The 18,696-nt window shown below is 41.4% G+C and overlaps 1 protein-coding gene across 1 annotated transcript in view; it reads left to right on the plus strand.

Moving 5' to 3' along the window:
- Positions 1-18,696, plus strand: part of hacl1 (2-hydroxyacyl-CoA lyase 1) — a 105,157-nt gene that overhangs the window by 81,757 nt on the left and 4,704 nt on the right. Inside the window, exon 18 of the transcript XR_007956368.1 lies at positions 532-630. The gene's annotated coding sequence lies outside the window, so the exon portion shown is untranslated. The remainder of the gene's footprint in view (positions 1-531; positions 631-18,696) is intronic.

Below are 18,696 nucleotides of genomic sequence, written 5' to 3' on the forward strand. Positions count from 1 at the left end.
CCTGTGTAAGAATTTTAAGGGATTTATAGTGGAAGATAATAGTTCCACAGCTCTCTTAAAGAATAGTAATTTCTTCCAAATTTCCAATTCTGTCACAGAAGTATTTTTTTTCTGCACCTATTGGAAAAAAACCTCTGTGTTTGTGAACAGTGGTGTCATTTAGGTTTTCCATGGTTAATTGTGATGCTCTATTTGTATTTAGGTAGGTATTTCTTAAGTGTCTTTCCCAACAGGTTCTGACAGAATGGCTGAATGAACTATAAATAATGGTTTGTTGGTAGCTGTAACAGTAGATCTGTTGAAACTGTTGTTCCAATTCAAAGATTCCCCCATCTAAAATGTTGCAGATTCTCTTGGGTTTTTGCTGAGCTGTCTGACGTGACCCACGTACGCTGGCACGAGCATGGATATCAGTGGTTTCTACCTTCATTAGGGCAGGGGATGGTTGGAAATGTAGTTGTGATGAAATTAGCTGTGGTTTCCAATCATAAGCGGTACCTGCTGATCCTTACTTTTGCTGTACTTTTGTAGGTGATGAGTGATGATGGGATTGATCTTGAGTCTAATTTTCACTTGACTAAATCGCCTGCCAGGATTGGTTTGGTGACATGGAGGGGAAAACCTTATTGGGTAAGTTTCAACGCTAACAGAAGTGTCTTCCAGCCTTTCTCGTAATTTATTTGTTTTCTAATTTCCCTTATGGAGATCTGCATTTTTATTATTGTTTGTGATTTAAATCTGAAACACTGCAATGTGCCATCATATCCTTACTGGTCAGTTCCGGACACTGCAATGTAAGTATGCTTTCGAAGGTACATCACAATATTGCTCACTGTACTGTGAAATGTAATGACTAAATATAGAATAAACAGCCTGAGAAAAGCAAGGTATGTAAATCTATTAAATCAGAAGCAATAAGTTATATATTAAAAAGGGTCCAAGCCACAAACAGCATTTTGATTGGATAAAGTTATTTGACAAAGATTAGTGGTGAAAATAATTAAAGTATTCATTTTATGTACTGGTTTCATATAGTTCTTTATAAGTTATAAGGGATATCTATTTCCTGTATTCTTTGGTTTAAATGTGAGTAATGATGGCTTATCCAGAACAGCAGTGATTATGGATTTGCTTTCATAGGATCCCAGGTAAGACAACATATCTCTGGAAGCATAGAATTATATAAATGGGAGTTTGATTTCACAGCAACAAATTCCATTTACATAATGCTTTTAGCCTAGTAAAATGCCAAAAGCTGTTTCACAGGAGTCAAAAACAGACAGCAAACTAAAGAAAATGACATTAAGGCAGTGACCGTAGGTTTGGTCAGAGAGATGATCAAATTAGTCCCGGTCCTCCTACAGCCCTGTGAATTTTCTCCCTTCATTTACATACCTACTACAGTTTTCCAAGTTAGTATGCTTTCCTTACTGGTCCTGGCAGTGCATTCCAGATCATAACTTGCTGGATAAAAATGTTTTCCTTGTATTCCATCTGCCTCTTTTAACAACTACCTTACATCTGTGCTCTATTGTTACTGACCCTTCTGCTACCAATAACAATGAACCCAATATTTTCCAAACAGCCATTACCCCCACTGCATGCCACTCAGCAGATTAAAACAGCCTCATTTAATTGGGTTGTTGGCACTGTGGTGCTGTTCCATTGCTGAAGGGGTGTCCCGGCGTGATTCCCAAAATATTCTGAACACCACGTGGGGCTGTGTGGCACCTGCTCTGGGTGCTCCTTAAAGAGCCAGTGGTTTCCCCTTGGCCTTCCTGCAGTATTAAGTAAGATTTTCATTTTATAGTTGCACAGTAATTCAGTGCTGTTTCATTTGATTTTAACTATCAGACATTTTTAGGCATTCATTTTAAACATAGTTTGCAGTTTATATTTGGTCCTTTTTAAAAATTTCTTATTACATTAAAGTATGTGTATGAAATTTCTGCATGGTAATTGCACAGGGTTGAGGTGATTCTTATTGAGGTTACATACTACATGGTCACCCAGTGCTCAGTGTTGCTAGTTCTCACAAACTCACATTGTTGCCTTCATATGTTGCTGTTAATATTAAATTTTGTATGATACTGGGCTGCTGTGTTCTGCATCCTGTTGTTAGTCATGCCCCTTTCCTGTCTCCAGTGTCACTCAGTTAGTTTGCTGGTGTTATGTGGTGATGACTTTGCACCTTACTTGTTTCTGAAATGAGATATTCACTTGCACCCAGAGAGACAGATGGATCAAGAACAGGGTGATGAAATTAGCCAGTGTCATTATTTCATGGAGGATGCCCTGTATAGACTCCTCTGTGAGAGGAGGAGTTCAAAAGTTTTTTAAGATTTCGAAGGCAGATCTCCTGGAAAAGTTGGAATGGTAGTTTGAAGGGCAGTTGCCAAATGGATGACTACCATATCAGTATCTCTAAGCTACTAGAGCATAGACAGTAAACAAAACAAGCAGTGCTTTATGAAACCAGTGAACTTGGAGAGGATAGATCATTTCTCTTTCTATGTGGCTAGTCGCAGTGTGTCAATGGCTTCAAGCCAGTTGAATACTGACAATGAAACTAAATATACACTGAGAGCAGTTGGTCACAGCTCTTAAAGGGGCACACATTCAATATTACTTGTGACATCTCTCATTATTTTTAATAATCAGCATTTAGTGATATCTAACTCTGCTTCTTCCACTGTTTTTCCTCCTCCAAAGTTATCTGCTGCAGTCTCTGTCACATTGTGAGTTTTCAGTGCATGATCCAGATTTTGCTGAAATTCCCCTGGTGCCGTGTTGATTGTGAATGCCAATCCTCTTCATTTTTATCTACTAAATATGTGTTGAAACAGATTAAATATGAAAGCAAAAACTGCAAATGCTGGAAATAGAGTCAGAGTTATACAGCATGGAAACAAACCCTTCGGTCCAGCTTGTCCATGCCAACCAGCTTGCCTACTTGAGCTGGTCCCATTTCTCTGCATTTGGCCCATATCCCTCTAAAACTTTGCTGTCCACATACCTGTCCATATGTCCTTTAAACTTTGTATTGGTCCCGCCTCTTCCTCTGGCAGCTCCTTCCATATACCCACCACCCTCTGTGTGGAAAAAGTTTCCCCTCAGGTCCACTTTAAATCTTTCCCCTCTCACCTTAAAGCTCTAGTTTTAGACACCCCTACCCTGGGAAATAGACCGTGACCATCCACCTTATCTACAACCCTCATGATTTTATATAACGTCACTCCACAGCCTCCTATGCTCCAGGGTTAGAAGCCCCAACTTATCCAGTCTCTTCTTATAACTCAAGCCATCCAAACCTGGTATCATCCTTGTGAATCTTTTTGACACCCTTTCCAGCTTAATGACATTCTTCCTATAACTGCACAAGTGCGGTCTCACCAATGTCTTGTGCAGCTGTAACGTGACATCTCACTTTTTTACTCAATGCCCTTACCAATGAGGGGAAGTGTACCAAACACCTTCTCCATCACCCTGTGTTGCCAATTTCAGGAAATTATGTTCTTGTATCCCTTGGTCTCTGTGTTCTACAATTCTCTCCGGGGCCCTGCCATTTACTGTTTAAGTCCTGCCATGGTTTAATTTCCCAAAACGTAACACTTGTCCAAATTAAATTCCATCTGGCATTCCTTGGCCCAATTTCCAAGTTGATCTAGATCCTGTTGTAATCTTAGACAAACTTCTTCACTGTCCACCACACCACCAGTTTTGGTGTCGTCCACAAACTTAGTAACCATACTAACTGCATTGTCATCCAGTTCATTAATGTAGATGACAAACAGCAGAGACCCAGCACCAATCCCTGCAGTGACCACCAGTTACAGGCCTCCAATCCGATAAACAACCCTCCACTACAACCCTCTGACTCCTATCACCAAGCTAATTTTGTATTCAATTGGCTAGCTCACCCTAGATCCCCTGTGACCTAAACTTCCGGACCAGCCTACCTGGTAGAACCTTGTCAAAGGCCTTGCTGAAGTCTGAAACAAAAGCAGAAAATACTGGAAATACAAAGCAGGTAGATCAGCATCTGTGGAGACAGAAATACTGTTTCAGTCAATGATTTTTTTTTATCAGAACTAGGAAAAGTTAGAAATCAAACATGTTTTAAGTTGCAGAGAAGGGGGTGAAATGGAAGGAGCAAAGAGAATGTCTATCAAAAGGTGGAGACTGTGAGGTACTTAATGACACAAATGGTGGTGGTGCCAGCTATGAGAGAGTGCTGAAGGCTTGTTACTCACAGCTGATTAATATCCGTTGTAACCCTAGACAATCTTCTTCACTCTCCACTACACCACCAATTTTGTCATTGCTTTAGTCTCCAACTCAGCTTTTAATGTTTCACCTCAGAGAACACGGTTTGGTGGGTGTACTACAAATTGCTTCTTCTCTAGATGACATTTGCTTTCTGGTTTCCTTGTTCCATGAGAACTTTGCAATTGCATCTGTGAATAATGTGGTTGAAGTGATTACTTGCACTTTCGTGATCTTGTTACAGGTATCATCTATTGTGCTATACTACTATCATGTAAAGGCGTGACAATCTTCTGGTCTACAATGAAATGCACATCATACCTTTCTTGATTCTTCTGGGTCACCACCTTTCAAAAGGGTCTCTCATCATGCTTCAGTGTGTTGCACATCAAAAGCACAGGATTTGTTGGTTTCTACTGACTATATCTGGGTGGGGAGGGTGGGGGCAGGGAATGGTATTCATTACCCATTACTCCTAAGTAAGCTGAAATTCCCTTGCAATGGCTTCCTGATGTAGAAATGTTACTGGCTGTTCCTTCCACAGAATTAAGACCTATGAGCCAAACATGGCCACATGGGACTAGCTCGCTGGGCAACACAGTTGGTGTGGACGAGTTGGGTCGAAGGGCCTGTTTCCATGCTCTTTGACTCTATAATTAATTCATTTGGTACCAGATACATTGTATTTAAATGGTACAAAGAATCTGACTTTGTGTCTGGTCTTGCATGACTTATCAATTTCATGGACTTTAGATGTCCTCTTCTTCATGCACTGTTTGTGGAAATAATTTTCCAATCCACTTTGGATACTTTATCAGTTTGTCATGTTGCTACCTGTAGTATTTGTAACATCTAAGCCACCTTGGCTACACCTTCCCTGTTTGCCTTCCCTCTTGTGCTTCACCATGTGTACTTCATCGTTTGGCCAAAAAGCACCACTAGCCTGAATTTGGGTCACAGTTTTGCATGTTTCTGTGCACTTTTCTAAAATTAATTCAGTCTCATTTATGAGCCATCTCCTCAAACTGGTCTCCCAAATTCCACAAACAATCTAATCTCTGGGGGAATTCCTTCCAGTCTACAAAACTACAAATATCTGCTAATGGTTGTAGTTTTATTAAGAAAGATTAAAAGGATTATCCCTGCTCCTAAAGGCAAGAAAGGAGCTGGTGGTGGTTGATTGTTTCATAACTGGACAGGTTACAATGCACTTTGTTTAATCCATTCTCAGGGATTTCACTTGAATGCTTTATGGTACAGTACAGTTCTCTGCCCTTCCAACCAATGAGCCATTTTGTCTGATTGGGTTTATCGAGTGTAGCTAGCTGAATACGTAATGTTTTCTCTCCACAGTCTCCATTCTAGAAATGCAGCAGGCTCTGTGTCTTTATTTGTTCCATGGTGCGGTCTCACACTCGACTTGTATGGCTTGTTGTGTCTCATCTCTCTTCAGGTGCACCTGTTGTCTTAATTTTCAGGCACAAAATCTAAATTGCATTGTTTCATTAACCAGCACTTGTGACACCAGATATCAGTATCTCCATTAATGACACTGGAGGATGGCTGTGAAGTTAAACAAAAAATTGCTTTATTAAACAAAAAAAGATAAAATATAGGCAACTCCTGTGTTACAGCTATTCAGGTTACATAAATTTGCCCTTACAGAATTTAGAAATCAATACCCAAAAATTTAGGATACAGTGTAAAATTATCTCTCACAGAATTTGTGGTCCATCTACCAGGAATGAACCTTGCACTCCCTGTCATGTGTGGGTCACCCGTATTTCTTTCTCTGTGTGTCTGGTTTGTCCCTGTACAGTACCTGCAATGCTACAAAATGTAGAAAGAAGTTGGCAACGTGGTACAAATCTAAGCAATACCCACCTAATGTTACATAAGCAACATCTGTTTCAATTACCACCTCATTGAATGTAAAAGGTTGGTGTTAGACTCTGTAATCTCATTGCCTGGCACTTTTGTGGCATGAATGTTACATTATCACATATCAGTCCATGTCTGAATATTGTCTAGTTCTGTAAGCAAGCATGGACTGCTTCCTTTGCTGAGGATCTGCAAATGGAATTGAACGTTGCATAACAATCAGTGCATATATCTCTGCTTCTCACCTCATGATAGAAGGACAGTTGTTGAATCAGTCGAGCATGGTTGGGGCAAGGACACTGCAGTGGTGTGCTTGGGGCTGAGATGATTGATCTCCCAACAACTACAATCACTTTCTTTTGTGAGGGTATGACTCCAACCACTGGAGCTTTTTCCCCCTTTGATGCCCACTGACTTTAGTTTTACCAGTGCTCCTTGTAGCCACACTTGGTCAAATGCTACCTTGATACCAAGGGCTGTAATTTCCACCTTGACTCTGGAATTCACCTCTTTTGATGTATTTGCACCAAGTTTGTGATGAGATCTGGAGCCAAGTGGTCCTGGAGAAAGTCAGTCAGAGATTAAGGAGTAGGTTGTAGGAGAGTAGGTACTCCCTAGTGGCACTCTGGATGATGCTTTCCATCACTTTGCTAATGGTTGAGAATAAGTAGACTGGTAAGATCAGGTAAGATATCTTTATTAGTCACATGTACATCAAAACACACAGTGAAATGCATCTTTTGCGTAGAATGTTCTGGGGGCAAGCCCACAAGTGTCACCACGCTTCCGGCACCAACATAGAATGCCCACAACTTCCTAACCCGTACGTGTTTGGAATGTGGGAGGAAACCGGAGCACCTGGAAGAAACCCACGCAGACACTGGGAGAATGTACAAATTCCTTACAGACAGTGGCCGGAATTAAACCTGGGTCTCTGGCGCTGTAATAGCGTTACGCTAACCGCTACACTACCGTGCCTTGCTGGATTGGACTTCTTGTACTTTATATGAACAGAATGTACCCAGGGAATTTTCCACATTGTCAGCTAGCTGCCAGTGCTGCCACTGCATTAGAATAATTTGCTTAGGTTGTGGCTAGTTCTGGAGTTCAGATCATCAGCACTACCACTGGGCTGTTGTCTGGTCTCGGGGCCTTTGCTGTAATCATTGTTCTCAGTTGTTTCTTGATGTCATGTGATGTGAACTGGATTCTTCAATGACAGCTCTTATAGGTACGTGAATGTAGCAATTGGCTGCCTGGAAAATGAGTAATGCTGGCAAATTGTAGTCTCCAAGATGCCACTTGTTTTTCACTTAAATCAAAGTATAAATGCAATCATCTCATTGTACTGTAAAATGACTTCTTTGCTGCTGTGGTGAGCAGAGATGAGGAGACTTGCTAGAGATTATTGTGTAAGTCTAGAAGGGTCCTATAGCAAGGAAGTTGAGAGTCAACACAACCTTCACGGAAAGAGAAGTCCAGGCACAAGACAGTGTCTGAAAGTCTTCCTGCAGAACATCAGCTGGGAAAAACTGAGCCTGCAAATCCATTGTACATCATTGTACATACTGTTTGCTGATCTGTATATCTTCACCTTCTTCCACGACATCCCGGGGCCACCGTGAGAGGCCAGCCGTGGCCATAATGAAGCGCCTAATGATAGAATGCTGAGACACCAGCAACGAAATGCATGGCAGCATGCAGTGAGTTCAGAAATATCCTTGAGTCTCCTAATGTCAGCAGAGTGTCTCTTTGAATAGTGAGGAAAGCATTAAAGTGGAATAATTGTGCTGAGATTGTTCCACAATGGTTGTAGTTTGACCTCAGCTCCACTTGTGTAGTACCATTGGATGTTATGGCTATATAAATAATGACATCATTAGGTACTTTCCTAACACCAGCAGAAGTTCAGGTACACTACTGTGGATCGCGCATGGAAATGCCTATTACAGTTTTGCAGTTAGCTTGATTTCACCTGGAAATAATCACTTGAATAATCTTCTCCAGCAAATATCAAGTTTTGTGTAATTAGCACTTTTAAAATGAGTGTTACCTGAACAAATTTCCAGGCTTTGATCCTAACGTACGTCCAGCAGGTTAATTCTGCAGGGATACAGTCATTAAGATAACATTTGGAAAGTTGGCAATTAATTATGTGCATTTTTTTGGTTCGTTATCAAATCCTACAGATTTTTTTGATTTGAACTTTTCCTGTCCCACCCTATCATTGCACATTCTAGTTGGCTGATTAGCATGACAGTTGAAGCAACACACAAAGTGCTGGAGGAACTCAGCAGATCAGGCAGTCCTGATGAAGGGTCATGACCCAAAACATCGACTGTTTATTTCCCTCCATAGATGCTGCCTGACCTGCTGAGTTCCTCCAGCACTTTTTGTGTGTGTTGCTCCAGATTCCAGCATCTGCAGAATCTCTTGTGTCTCCGTATGACAGTCAAAGGACAGCTTCCTAATTAAAGTAAATGATTACGATACACTAAACTGGATATTGTTAATGGCACATTGTCATTGTTTCAAAGTATCATGCTTTGATGCATCTTCAAAACCTGATTTTCTAATAAGAATGTTGATTTTTAAGATGTGTCTTGATATTAGTAATCTGAGTTTTGGCTAGGAATACAGGTGGAAAATACAGAAGCTACTTTCAACTTTGAGAAAAATCTAGGGAATTAATGAGTTAGTGAAAGGGTTAAAGTCTGTCATAACCATTCCAGTGGTAATCTTTGCAAGCGTGCTGCTTATATTTTAAAAATAGATCAAGTCGTGTATTACATTCAGAGTGTCTAACAAGCGCCTCTTGTGATTTGTATGCAGAGTGACCAAGTCACTCACAAAAAAGGATTGACTTCAAAGTAGTGTTGGAATTCATTAATTCTGAATATCTTATTTTCCAGTATTAAAATCATCTTGATTGAATTTAATAAGACACTAGTTGATATATTTGGCATTTCCCACATAGAGATACATTTACAGCTCAAATTGGTCTGTGTCTTACTCACCCAATATAAAAACCAATTGGAAACCTTCTGCAAGTTGGAATCAAATTCACTAAAGAGAAAAAGCTGTTTTCAAACTGGGGCTAAACACTTGCCCCCAAAGCACCTCAATTTTTAAACAGGAGTCAATGTCAGCATATAGAATGATCAACCTATCTGCAGCACTCTTCCATTAAATGACAGTAAGATCATGAGATAATTAGATAATCCATGCATTAGGGTTATGGTTGAAGGATAATTGTTGTGCTTGATACTGGGAGATCTCTACTACAGGCCAATCATAGGTTAAGAATGCCCAACTTATGGACATGCCTCCAAACAAGTGAGCTCCCAATAATACTATTAAATTCAAAAATCTGACTTATGTACAGTACATTCATTCCTGTGAATGGCAGAACTAGTTTCCTCTCTCTCTCTCTCTCTCTCTCTCTTCACTTTTAGTAATTGTTGTTTCTAATCAGTCTAGTATGCTTTTGATGCAATCCATTACAATACAATAATGTGGTCGCCGCGTTATAGATGAGAGATAAGATATCTTTATAAGTCGCATGTACATCGAAACACAGTGAAATACATCTTTCTGCGTAGTGTTCTGGGGGCAGCCCACAAGTGTCAACGTGCTTCTGGCACCAACCAAGCATGCCCATCCACAACTTCCTAACCTGTACGTCTTTGGAATGTGGGCGGAAACCGGAGCACCCAGAGGAAACCCACACAGACATGGGGAGAATGTACAAACTCCTTACAGACAGTGGCTGGATTTGAACCTGGGTCGCTGGCGCTGTAAAGCGTTACACTAACTAGTACACTACCGTGCAGGAAGGATGTGGAAGCTTTGGAGAGGGTTCAGAGGAGCTTTACAGGATGCTGCCTAGGTTGGAGAACATGTCTTATGAGGAGAGGTTGAGTGAGTTAGGGCTTTTCTCTTTGGAGTGATGCAGGATGAGAGGCGACTTGATAGAGGTATATAAGATTATGAGAATCATAGAGTGGACAGCCGGCAGCTTTTCCATAGGGCGGTATTGGCCAATACTAGAGGTCATCTGTTTAAGATGCATGGAGGAAAGTTCAGGGGAGATATCAGAGGTAAGTTTTTTACACAGAGAGTGGTGGGTGCCTTGAATGCACTGTCGGGGGTGGTGGTAGTAGGGGCCGATACGATATGGTCATTTAAGAGACTTTTTGATAGGTGTATGGATGAAAGAAAAATAGAGGGTTATGGGAGGTGAAGTGGAGAGGGGGATGGATTGAATGTGGATAAGGTTTATATAGGTTGCCACAACATCATGGGCCGAAGGGCCCATACTGTGCTGTACTGTTCTATGTTTCTAATACCGTGGAGATATGGTTACATATTGAGTAAACTTTGTGTATTTTCCAACGTATGAACAAAATCAATTTATGGACGTCTACAAAAAAAAAGAACCTGTTTGTAACCTGGGGACAGCCTGTGCTCCTTTTTTTTACGATAATATCATGTATTGATATCTGGAATGAGCAAGTTGTCTTATGAGGAAAAGTTGGACAGGCTGGGTTTGTAGCTGCTGGAGTTTAGAAGAGTTAGAGGTGACTTGAAACAGATACGAACTTGAGGGGTCTTGACAGGGTGGATGTGGAGAGACACACACAAACTGCTGGAGGAACTCAGCAGGTCAGGCAGCATCTATGGAGAGAAATAAACAGTTGATGTTTTGGGTCGAGACCCTTCATCAGGATTGGAAAGGAAGAGGGCAGAAGCTGGAATAAGGAGGTCTGGGGAGGGGGAGGAGCATATGCAGGCAGGTGATAGGTGAGTCTAGGTGAGAGGGGGTGGTAGGAGGGTGGGGGAGGGGGGAGATGTAAGAAGCTGGGAGGTGATAGGTAGAAGAGGCAAGGGGCTGAACAAGAGGGAATCCGGTAGGAGGGGGCAGTGAACCATGGAATAAAAGGAAGGAGGTGGGGAATAAGATAGGCAGGTCATGAGGATGGGGGAAGGGATGGGCAGGCCATGAGGGTGGGGGAAGGGATGGGCAGGCCATGAGGGCGGTGGAAGGGGAAAGAAAGGGGGAGGGGCCACAGGAATGAGGGAAGACAAAGAAAAAAGTGGGGAGAAGAGGGGTGGGGTTATCAGAAGTTAGAGAAATCGATGTTGAGGCCATCAGGTTGGCGATTAGGTAAAACAAAACAATGAGACTAAAAGTCAATAAGTCATGAGGATTCACTGACCTACATCCTTAGGCTTTGAAGGAGTTGACTATAGAGAAAGTGAATACTTGTGGAGTGCTACAGGGATCGATGCTGGGACCAGGCTGTTTGCAATAGACATTAATGATTTGTATAAGGGGATTAAGTATAATATGTCCAAATTTACAAATCTAGGGGGCAGAGTGAGCTGTGAGGAGTATGCAGTGAGACTTCAGGGAATATTAGCAAAGTTAAATGAATGGGCAATATTATGGCAGAGGGGCACAGCTGCGGCCCCTCAACTCCAGCGACCCCAAGTTCAATCCTGACCACTGGTGCTGTCTGTGTGGAGTTCACACATCATCCCTGTGTGTGTGTGGGTTTCCTCCCACATCTCATGCTTGTTGGTAGGATGTTTGGACATGATAAATTACCCAAGTGTAGGTAAGTGGTTGGAGAATCTGAGAGACGTTGATAGACGTGTGAAAAAGAATAGTTTAGGGGGAAATAAGTGGGAGAATGGAACTTATTTGATTGCTGTGAGAGCTGGCAGAGTTGATGGGCTTAATGGCCTCCTCTTATGCCATTATGGAATATGGCAGATGGAATATTATGTAGTAAAATGCAATGTCATCCATTTCATCAGAAAATAGAAAAGCAGAGTATTTTTTTAAATAAGGAGAGATTGAAAGGTGTTGGTGTTCAGAAGAAACTGGGTGTCCCTGTACACGAATCACTAAAAGTTAACATGCAGCTAGAGCAGTCAATTAGGAAGGCAAATCTTCTTGCAAAAAAAAAAGGCCCACAAAATATTTCAATGCAATGGTAGTGATGCCTTGCTCCAATTATATAGGGCTCTTCTGAGACCACATTTGGAATATTGTGCAGTTCTGGTCTCTCTAACTAAGGAAGCAACAACTTGATTAACTTCCGGGATGGTGGGCTTGTTCTTATGAGGAGAGATTAAGTATACTGGGCCTATGCTGGCTTGCATTTAAGCAATATAGAGGTGATCTCATTGAATCAAACAACGTTCTTGGAGGCCTTGACAGGGTAGATGTAGGGTTGATGTTTCCCCTTACTGCGGTGTGTGGATGCAGGGATCACAGTCTCATAATAAGTGGTCAGCCATTCAGGCAAGTTTTTTTTTACACAGACAGTGCTGGACGCTGTGAAAATGAGGTGGCAGAGGCAGGTATGGTCACAGCTCTTATAAAGCCTTTGACAGGTACATGGATGGGAATGGAACAGAGGGATACACGTCAAATGTAGGAAAATGGGATTAGTGTGGATAGGCATCTCGGTCAGCATGGACAAGTCAGGTCCAAGGCCTGTTTCTGTGGCTATGACAGAGATGAGAAGAAATTTCTTCATTGAAAAGGTCTTTGGACCTCTCACCAAAAGGATGTGCAAGCTCTGTTATCAAGTATGTTCAAGACAGATCAATGAAGTTTTAAATATCAGTGAATCAAGGCATATGGAGTTATTGCAGAAAATGGACCTGAGGTTGAAGATCAACCATGTCCTTATTGAATGGTGAAGCAGACATGAGGGACCTTTTCCTACTTCTATTTCATGTATTTATGTAATCATTTGACCAGTGCCTGCTCATGGAATTGTTTCAGTTTTGCCAAATATCCTATTATCACCAAAATATTTGAGATTTTATTTTCTAATGTGATAAAGCAAAGAGTGATCATGTAGCATTCTTCTGAGGAGAGCTTAGGACAGTCAGAAGTCCAGAAGTTATCAAAGACAAGCTTGGTAACTTTGGGTTTTGTAGAGCCAGGTTGTTTGAGTTTATTATGGAACTGTAATTGATTCTGTACTCTTGGTGTCTGAGTGATAAATTTGCATGGATAAGTCTAAACCACAAGTGTTCATTTAATTAAATTCAAAGGGAATTTCCTACAGTAAGGAAGAAGTGTTTCCCATTAATATGGTGTGGTTACAAAGGTCAGTACTTACCAGACAAAGTGATTTTGGTTGCAAGCCATGACAACCAGGGCATTGCATATACATAAACTTGCACACACATTTCTCCCATGTGCCCAGCGGTAACCATCGGGAGACAATTAGTCTATTTTAATGAGTACTAGCTAGGTCATCTGGAGGGTCAAGGACCCTAGATGATATCCTGGACTTGAGGCTTTCAAATGACACAACATCCACAAAATCTGCAGAACATTTCAGATTATAATATTGCATGTGCTATTTTGTGTGAAACAGTGTGTCTGTATCTACCCTATCAAATCTCTTGATCTTTTTAAATGCATCATTTGTATTTCCATGCAATCAGCAAAAATCAGTGGAATACATACTGAGATTATGCAACCTGTACTTAATCATAAGTCGTAGAATTTAATTTAATCGTAAAGTCATAGAATTATACAGTATGAAAACAGCCCTCTGGCCCAACTCATCCATGCTGTCCAAGGTGCCTCCTTGAGCAAGTCCCATTTGGCCCATATCCCTACAAATCTTACCTATCCGTGAACCTATCTAAATATCTTTTAAATGTTGTAATTGTACCCCCCTCTACCACTTCATCTGGCATCCACCACCAAATTAATGTAATAGTATGCCTCAGAGAACACCCACCACCCTCTGTGTGAAAAACTTGCCACTTAGGCCCCCATTAAATCTTTCCCCTCTCACCGTAAACCTATGCCCTCTAGTTTTAGACTCCCCTACCCTGATACAAATAGCCAGTCACTGGAAGTATTCAGCTGACTGACCTGCTGTGTAGTTCCAGCATTCTCTGTTTTCGTGTTGGGTTTCCAGCATCTGCAGATTTTTTGATTTTCTAGAGAATATAGGCTTCCGATTTGCTCAATCTATCCTTATACAGCAAAGCTGATATTCTTGAAACCAGTCCAGTTGTAGAAACTTTGGCATTATTCTGTTGGCCCTTTATATGTTGGACTGAAAACTCAGTCTAATAAAGTTTTGATGAGAATTAATGTGAAGGAGAGATAACTGGTGTTACCCAATCTCGAATGTATGGAGGAACCCATCATCACTTTAGGGCATTCTGTGAGGCATACTGTAATGACATATCCTACCAGATTGAAGAGAGGTTCCTGTAGACAAATATGTAAACAAATAATTTTAAAAACTAAGCTCCACATATATTTAACTATTTCGTTAATTTGAAGTAATATACACTCAATGAGATGGCAGTTTCCACTTTTTTTTTGCACCATCTGGAAAAGCATAGACTTGTTAGGGATAGTCAGCTTGGCTTTGTGCGGGGCAGGTCATGTCTTACAAACTTGATTGAGTTCTTTGAGGAGGTAACGAAGATGATTGATGAGCATAGGGCAGTGGATGGACTTCAGAAAAGCTTTTGACAAGATCCCTCATGGTAGGCTGATCCAGAGGATTAAGGCACATAGAATCCATGGAATCTAGGTAGATTGGATTCAAAATTGGCTTGGCCATAGAAGATAGAGTAGTGGTGGAGGGGTGTTATTCTGAGCGGAGGACAGTGATCAGTGGTGTTCCGCAAGGACTGCAGCTAGGACCTCTGTTGTTTGTGAGATATGTAAATGATTTGGACAAAAATGTAGATGGACTGATTAGTAAGTGTGCAGGCAACATAAAAATTGGTGGAGTTGTGAATAGTGAGGAAGGTTAACAAAGGATTCAACAGGATATAGACCAGTTGGAAATATGAACAGAGAAATGGCAGGTGGAGTTTCACAAGATCACAAGACAAAGGAGCAGAAGTAGGCCATTCAGCCCATCAAGTCTGCTCCATGAGCTAAACTAAAACCATTCCTGTCCAGCCCCAATTTCCAGCCTTATCCCCATATCCCTTGATACCTTGACTAATTAGATACCTATCAATCTCCCCCTTAAATGCCTCCAATGATCGGACCTCCATGGTTGTATGTGGCAAAGAATTCCATAAATTCACTACCCTCTGGCTAAAGAAATTTCTCCTCATTTCTGTTTTAAACCGGTACCCTCTAATTCTAAGACTGTGCCCTCTAGTCCTGGACTCACCCACCAAGAGAAACAGCTTAGCCACATCTACTCTGTCCAGTCCTTTCAACATTCAAAATGTCTCTATGAGGTCCCCTCTCGTTCTTCTGTACTCCAGTGAGTACAGCCCAAGAGCCGACAAACGCTCATCGTACTTAAGCCCTTTCATTCCAGGAATCATCCTCGTAAATCTTTTCTGAACCGTCTCCAACATCAGTACATCCTCCCTAAGATAAGGGGCCCAAAACTGCACACAGTATTCCAAATGAGGCCTCACCAGTGCCCCATAGAGCCTCATCAACACTTCCTTACTTTTATACGTTATACCTCTTGAAATGAATGCCAACGAAGCATTTGCTTCTTTTACCGCCGATCCGACCTGGTGGTTAACCTTTAGGGTATCCTGCATGAGGACCCCCAAGTCCCTTTGTACTTCTGTACTTTGAATTTTCTCCCCATCTAGATAATAATCTGCCCGTTTATTTCTTCTTCCAAAGTGTACAACCGCACATTTCTCAACATTGAATCTCATCTGCTGTTTCTTTCCCATACTCCCAAACTATCTAAGTCTCTCTGCAACCTTCCTGTTTCTTCAATAGTCCCTACTCTTCTACCTATCTTGGTGTCGTCTGCAAACTTAGCCACAAAACCATTTACTCCATAATCCAAATCATTGATGTACAATGTAAAAAGAAGCGGCCCCAACACCGACCCCTGTGGAACACCACTGGTAACCGGCAGCCAACCAGAACAGGATCCCTTTATTCCCACCCTTTGCTTTCTGCCTACCAGCCAATGCTCCACCCATTCTAATATCCTACCTGTAATTCCATGAGCTCTCATCTTATTAATCAGCCTCTTGTGTGGCACCTTGTCGAAGGCCTTTTGAAGGTCTAAATACACAGTATCCACAGCCTCTCCCTTATCCACCTGACCTGAGATTTCCTCAAGAAACTCCAATAGGTTGGTCAGGCAGGATCTTCCCTTCATGAAACCATGCTGGCTTGGACTTATCTTGCCTTGCACCTCTAGGTATTCCATAACCTCATCCTTGAGGATCGATTCCAATAACTTTCCAACCACCGATGTCAGACTAATAAGTCTGTAATTTCCTTTATGCTGCCTCCCACCTTTCTTATACAGCAGAACTACATTTGCGACCCTCCAGTCCTCCGGAACCATGCCGGAGTCTATTGATACCTGGAAAATTATCACCAATGCCTCCGCAATCTCTAAAACCCCCTCCTTCAGAACCCAAGGGTGCACTTCATCTGGACTGGGAGACTTATCTGTCTTTAGTCCATTTAGCTTCCTGAGCACCTTCTCTCTAGTAATCTTGACTGAATTCAGTTCTATCCCCTGAGACCCTTGACTATTAGGTATATTGCTGATGTCCTCTACAGTGAAGACCAATGCAAAATACTCATTTAGTTCCTCTGCCATCTCTCTGTTATCCATTATAATCTCTCCCGCACCGTTTTCAATTGGCCCTATATCAACCCGTGTCTCTCTTTTATTCTTCATATATTTATAAAAAAACTCTTAGTATCCTTTTGAATGTTATTTGCCAACTTCCTTTCATAATTCATCTTTTCTTTCCTAATGACCTTCTTAGTTTCTTTCTGTAAGTTTTTAAAAGTTTCATCCAGACAAGTGTGAGGTGTGGCATTTTCAGAGATCAAATGTAAGATGAAAGTATACAGTAAATGGCAGCACCTTGAGGAGCATTGATGGACAGAGGGATCTAGGGGTGCAAGTCTATAGCTCCCTGAAAGTGGCAACACAAGTAGATAGTATGGTAAAGAAGGTATACGGCATACTTGCCTTCATTGGTCGGTGCTGTATAAAACTTTTGTTATGCCACATTTGGAGTTTTGTGTGCAGTTGCGGTTGCAACATTCCAGGAAGGATGTGGAAGCTTTGGAGCGGGTTCAAAAGACATTCACCAAGATGTTGTCTGGATTAGAGAGTATCAACTATAAGGAGAGGTTGGACAAACTTGTACTGTTTTCTCTGGAGCGGTGGAGGCTGAGGGGGTGACCTGATAGAAGTATATAAAATTATGAGAGACATAGATAGGGTCAGTCTTCTTCCCAGAATGGAAATATCTAATACCAGAGGGCATGCATTTAAAGTGAAAGGGGGAAAGTTTAGAGGAGCTTTACAAAGCTAGGTTATTTTTTTACACCGAGAGTGGTAGGTGCCTGGAACGCACTGCCAGGGGTAGTGGTTGGAACTAGATATGATAGCAATGTTTGAGAGGCATTTAGACAAGCACAATAACAGGCAGGGAATGGTGGGATTAGACTATGTGAGACAGATGGGATTAATTTGGATTTGCATCATGGTTGGCATAGACATCATTGGCCAAAGGGCCTGTCCCTGTGCTGTACTGTTCTATGTTCTAAGTTCTATCTCACAGTGACCCTTGGGGAAAAGTTCATGGCACAACCAATTTCCATCTCTACCTATACAGTCTTGGTACCTGGCATGTGTAGTAATGTGTACATTCCTTACTTGATTCATTAGCCATATACAGCTCTTTAAGCTATTTGATCTGGTCTCATCTTATTACAGATATTCCCTTTGACCTATCCATTTCTTCTGTTGGCAATTTTAAAATTTCCTTTTTATGTCAGTTTCCCAGTACTGACAAAGGATCTCTAACCTGAAATGTTAATTCTGTATCTCTTTGCACAGATACTTGCTGACCTGAGTGTTTCCAGTATTTTCTGTTTTTATTACAGAAAATTAAGATGCAGCTGACATTACTTAGGGGAAAAGTGGCCCATTTTCTGTCACATTGGACTAGAATTTGCAAGGAAATGGTAGCATCCCCCCATATATATCAGGATGTTTGGAAGTCCAGCCAATTTCCTGTTTGTTCTCAGAAATGGAATCCAGCAGTGGAGTACAAATGTGTTGAATTGAGAGGAATGGCTGTGAGAGACTGTTGCATATAAGGAAAATGGTACTTTGGATGCATTTGAGTTGGCAACTGGACAGTGAACAATGTTTTGCTCAGCCATCATATGGGTGTAGATTTGTTCTGGGCCACCCACATGATATCATGCAAATCCCTGACACCGCACAGGGTCTCACCATTCTGAGTTGGGACAGCCTCTGCAAGCAGGTTCACGGCAGTGGATCAGCAGAAGCTAAGTCTGAATGTACCACATCTGCCAATGGCAGTGGAGGATGCCAGTAGCAAGTTCTGCTCATTGAACATAGAAGCAAATCTGAGAAGTAAAAATTTTTCATTAGTTACGGATCTGAAATAAAATTAAGTTATAAATTTAACATTGATACAAGAAAGATGCAGCAATTTAACCTCATACAATAAAATTCCAATAATTCGACACCCTAGGAGCTTTGATAGTGT

Source organism: Pristis pectinata, chromosome 5 (assembly GCF_009764475.1).
Source record: "Pristis pectinata isolate sPriPec2 chromosome 5, sPriPec2.1.pri, whole genome shotgun sequence".
In the NCBI taxonomy this organism is placed as follows: domain Eukaryota; kingdom Metazoa; phylum Chordata; class Chondrichthyes; order Rhinopristiformes; family Pristidae; genus Pristis; species Pristis pectinata.